The following is a 5,670-nucleotide window of genomic DNA, read 5'->3' on the forward strand; positions in this document are numbered from 1 at the left end:
AAACACAAAGCGTTCCTTTTTCCTCGCCGTACGAAAGGAAGAGATTCCCTCCTCGCTGCCCTCTCCAGCGATAACCCCCGGCGCCCACCCCGGCTGGTTGGAACGGTGTCTCTCTGGCCCGGACCTCCTGCTTGGATTTTAATAGACCTCCTCGGACCTCCCCTCCCATCCCCTTCCCTTTCTGCTCTCCTGGGATGCTGAAGTCTGCAGATGGACTACAGCACAGAGTTCTGGCTCCATCCATGAGGCATGTAGTTCTCCAGTATCAGCTGCTGGAACCAATTTTACATCATTTCCCAGCGTTTTCATTTTCTTCCTTTGATTTAGACAAAAAACTAAAACAAAAAATACAACCAGAACCAAGAAGAAGAAAAGCCTGCCCTGGATTCCTGCCTTCCCTTCCTCCTCCTATCATGGCCTGGTGAGACATTCTATTTATTTTTATGATGTTTTATTTGGATACATTGTTGCAGATCCTTAGAGAGAGGGGGGGGAAGCATTGTAGGCATCACTTGTTACAATGTATCTGCTGCTGGAGGAAGGCACCAGGAGGCTTCTGAAGGGTCATACTGGTGCATCTCAAGAGGAGGTTGGGGCAAGGAATAGAGCAATGAGGGGAAGGGGGGGTACCAGGGTTCCCCAGGAGAGGTAAGGTCTTCACCGGTCTAGGCTGATCTTTTTTAGGGGGGGGAGGGAGAAGATGAAGCGCTAGGACTTCATCTGCAATGGAGAGAAGAACTTGAAGATGATGAGGAGACCTTGCGGTGAAGATGGATGGGTCATTGGAGTGGGATGCAGCCTATGCAGAGTGTGGTACCTGCAGTCCCCTCAATTAAGGATGGAGAGGAGGTCACACAACACCCATCCCAATGCAGGGATGATGAGTATGATGCCACACTACTGGTTCACTGCAGATGAACATGGGCTGCAGGAGGATGGAAGACACACACAAGTGTTGGGCGCAGGGAATGGAGGTCCTCGCACCTGCTCGGTGGACCACGGGTGATCCATTGCTGCATTGCAATGTGTTGTTTTTTTTTGCTTTTTTTTTTCTCCCCTTTTTATTCAACTGCAGGGTAGGGGGAGGGATCCTGCTCCAACACAGAAGGCAGCCAGTCTCTGGTCCTGATTGGACGGACGGCACGGAGTGACAGGGGGGTATCTCAGCAGCACTTCATTAGGAAGATGGTGGGAGGGGAGGAATGGAAGAGGGGGGGTAAGATGTCTTATTGCACCGATCCAGGCCTGGTTTTTATGGTCAGGGTGGGATTATTCTCTCCTCTTCTTCTGGGACTTGAGGACGTCAACCTGATGCCCATGACTTTAAAATCTCCTCTACACCCCGTCCGCCATAGGAGGCAGACGGGGTCAATCCCTGACTTGAAGGGGGTTGTCGTCAGGTCTCCTGGAGGGAGATTAACCCCAGAATGACCTTCTCCAGGAATTAACAAGTCATAGTAAACAGTATGAAGGGGCACAGGTGGCGACGGTGGGAACTCTCTGCATTGCTGGGTTGTTGCATCTGCGCCATCTGTGTGTTCCTTCATGCACCACTTTGTCACCTTTTTTTTTTCTTGTGCCTTCCTCATGTGAGGGGGTGTGACGTGGCAGGGTGAACATGGCGTGCTAAAGATTCCGGGGTTCCTCTTTATACCACCGCCACCTGTGTGCCAACCTTCATATATTAGGGCACAGTGTGCCCCATCGGCATCCCATCCTATTTTTTTTATACCACTAGCATCTGTGTGCCAAGCTGCATATATTAGGGCACGGTGTGCCCCATCGGCATCCTATTTTTTATACCACCAACACCTGTGTGCCAACCTGCATATATTAGGGCACGGTGTGCCCCATCGGCACCCTATTTATACCACTAGCATCTGTGTGCCAACTTGCATGTATTGGGGCATGTAGTGCCCCATCATTCCCATCTGCACCCTATTTTTATGCCACCAGCGTCCTTGTGCCAACCTATATATGTTATGGCATGTCATCTCCTATCATTCCCATTGGCATCCTGTTTTTTTATACCACCAGCATCAGTGTGCCAATTTGCATGCATTTGTGCATTCCGCGCCCTGTCATTCTCATTGGCATCCTATTTTTTCATACCACCAGCATCTTTGTGCCAACTTTTATACATTAGGACATACCATGCCTTATCATTCCCATTGGCACCCTATATTGGGTCACGCTGTGCCCTATCATTTCCGTTGGCATCCTCTTTTTCTCATCCACCCTAGTATAGCTGTATTCTCAAAAGGTATAAAGTAAAGCGGGGGCATAGCTCTTTGGAAGGGGGGGGGGCAAAGAGGGCATGTGCCAGGGTGCTGGCTGCCAGGAGAGGCACCAACAAGCCACTTTACTCAGCAAACCGGACCTTTGCCCAGAGTGAGTCAAAACCTAAGTAGTAATGGAAAACCCTGAAAATGCTGGTATTGATTTGTCATGCCCACTGGACAAGAGACTGGCACACATACGGAATATAAGAATTGCTGTACCATGGCCCCCCAACCTTCATGCGCCTTTTTTTTTTTAATACCGGCGGTGCCCTTCTATGTGGTGTCGGACGCTCTCCTCGTATGTGGGTGATACTTGATGATGCAGATATCTAATGATACTAGATAATTATAAAAATGAGCTGACTGGTGCCAGTCCTTCTATGGTTCCTCATGTGCCCGCTGATGTGTGGGCATCCGTGCATGCTGATTTCTGTAGGTGTAATAGAGTCGCATTGTACCTAATGTCATTGTCTATTATAAATAAAGCTGGGAAGATTTGACGCTCTATCAGTGCCATCCCTATCACTGCAACAAGACTGTGCATGAATATCAATACCATGGAAGGGGGGGGGGCATTTATAAAAAGTCGCTCACATTTCTATTAAAAGGGACCTGTCCCCTCCCCCGATGTAACAATTCTGGACCGTCTATTCTTATAGCTGTGCATTGTGTCATCCCTCTATTATTCCTACTAGAAGTTTAGGAATACATTGCTATGTGGGTGATGAGTGTTCCTGCCAGTCTGATTGGTTGGTGTCAAACCAAACTGGTAACACCCAGAGGCCGATTGATTCATAAACTTCTAGTAGGAATAGCAGAGGGATGGAAAACGTAGGAATGCTTGCTTCAGGATGGTTATGACATAGGGAATGTACGTAGTTACTAAACCACACATGGCTGCTCTTTAGGCAGTTTTTTTGGTGTATCTGTTCCTGGGAAAGTTGGGTGACAGGTAATATAGCCACCATTGTAGGGGGGAGTCACCCAGCTTTGCCAGACTCATAAATTGCTATGAATTCCCAATATCCTTCAGGGGTCCTAGACAAGTGGTGTCGCATCGGAGGTCCTATTGGCAATCACTCAGCTTTCCTAGGAACAGATATAAGTCTAAGGACTGAATGGTGATATGATTTATGGCTGTTGTATCAGTTCCTGGGAAAGCTGGGTGACACCTAATGCAGCCAACATTATAGGGGCCTAGTGGATGTCAACCAGCCAGACTCATGGATGACTGAATTCTAAAGGCAGCAGCCCCCAGGTACCCAGCTTTCCCAGACACAGATATAACTGGGATTATTGGCAGAAGAGTGCACTCACGGCTGGAATTCACTGGTATTTAGGGCGAAATGCTTTTTGTTATATGATAAAAGGTGGCATCCTACAGAACCCAGCGTGGCCGGAGGAGCTTGTGTCTGAGGCCACGGAAACGCAATCACTTTCATTTATTAGGAGCCCTTTAATTTCAGGTGGATATGAAGTTACCAGAGCGCATCCACTGGGAGGTTGGGGGGCATTAATGAGGGCACAGGGGGGGGGGGGGGGCATCTGCTCTGTGCTGTGTATATATATATATTACCTTCTATCACTCAGCATCTGGACCATCACCTGTATTACATCCAATAATAATAATAGATCACATAGCTGTGTCCTTGTCTGTAGCTGGCCTATCTATCATTATCTATCATCTCTATCTATCATTATCTATCTATCTATATATCTCCTATTTATCTATCTATTATCTATCTATTATCTATCTATCTATCTATCTATCTATCTATCATCTATCTATCTATCTATCTATCTATCTCATATCAAATCAGCTTTATTGGCAGGACTAAATACATTTTAGCATTGCCAAAGCAAGTGGGAAATAATTGGGTAGGGTTGGGGGATGGGGACATATACAAGGTGGGGGTATCAGGAGTCCATGGTATATCAGGCTCCTCTCAGTCTATGGCAGGCAGTAATATATTGTGCTGCTGTGGCCGCTGTGTTCTCCTCTTCCCCCAGCAGTATGGAGAGTCTCTTTTCCTCCTCCATGGAGGTGAAGTCTGGGCAGAGATCAGACAGTCTCCTGAAGTGAGTCTCCCTCACTGCTGAGTATTTGGGGCACCGCAGCAGGAAATTAGCCTCATCCTCCACGGCCTCCTGGTGGCACAGTCTGCTCTCCTTGGGCATGTACCTCTGTCGGTGACGCCCGGATTCAATAAGCAGGCTGTGGGCGCTCAGTCTGTACCGGCTCAGGATCTGTCTATCTATCTATTATCTATCTACTATCTATCTATTATCTATTCTATCTATCTATCTATCTATTATCTATCTACTATCTATCTATTATCTATTTATCTATCTATCTAAAAATGGTAGAAAACAAAAATATTCCACAGCACTCCAAACAAAGTAAAATGAATGTGACTTTAATTCACCAACGCAACGTTTCGTTCCTCACACTGGAACCTTCCTCAAGCAGTGACTATTGCTATCTAAAGTTATTAACTTTGCTATCTATCTATCTATCTATCTATTTATTATCTATCTATCTATCTATCTATCTATCTATCTATCTATCTATTATCTATCTATCTATCTATCTATCTATTATCTATCTATTATCTATCTATCTATCTATCTGTCTGTCTAATATCTATCTATCTATCTATCTCATATCTATCGCACCACACAGTGACATACAGAAGGCTGCAGGGTGTATATGGATACCGGGTGCTGCTGTACAGGGTTTATAAACCTTACCATTTCTCTTGAGCCCACGTGTGCAGTACCACGACGTATCTAAGGCTACTTTCACACTATCGTTAATACTTTCCGGTCTTGAGATCCGTCATAGGGTCTCAATATCGGTAAAATACGTTTCCATTTCGTTCCCATTCTTTGTCAATGGGATCAAAACGTAACTGAACAGAAGGGCGCGCTCCAGAATGCAGCCCTGCCGGATCCAGCGCGCACCTCGTGCGGTTTTCTCCGTGTCATTGCTCAAATAGAGTTTGAAGTTTGTCTGAAATGGGAAGAAATCTATTCCAACAAAATCAAAGACAGAAAGGAAGAATTTAATAAACAAATCAGATGCATCCTGTAAATAAATACATAAAATATCGACGAAAAGCAGAAGATAAAAGCTATAACCCAACATAAAGCGCAGGCTGTAGAGAAGGACAGAGCAGACGCGGCAGATTACTCGGGCCTCCTAGACGCCGCACGACGCCGCACCAATAACATACCGGACTACATAAGAGTAAGGCCTCTTTCACACTACCGTTTTTTTCTTCCGTTTTGCGGTCCGTTTTTTGCGGTCCGTATACGGTCCGTATACGGAACCATTCATTTCATTGGGTCTGCAAAAAAACGGAATGTGTTCCGTATGCATTCCGTT

General features: G+C 46.1%; 1 protein-coding gene across 1 annotated transcript in view; it reads left to right on the forward strand.

Moving 5' to 3' along the window:
* The first annotated feature begins 265 nt into the window (after positions 1-265).
* The window catches only part of ATP2B3 (ATPase plasma membrane Ca2+ transporting 3), a 201,986-nt gene continuing 196,581 nt past the window's right edge, over positions 266-5,670 (forward strand). Inside the window, exon 1 of the mRNA XM_040442396.1 lies at positions 266-421. The gene's annotated coding sequence lies outside the window, so the exon portion shown is untranslated. The remainder of the gene's footprint in view (positions 422-5,670) is intronic.

This window comes from Bufo bufo, chromosome 8 (assembly GCF_905171765.1).
Source record: "Bufo bufo chromosome 8, aBufBuf1.1, whole genome shotgun sequence".
In the NCBI taxonomy this organism is placed as follows: domain Eukaryota; kingdom Metazoa; phylum Chordata; class Amphibia; order Anura; family Bufonidae; genus Bufo; species Bufo bufo.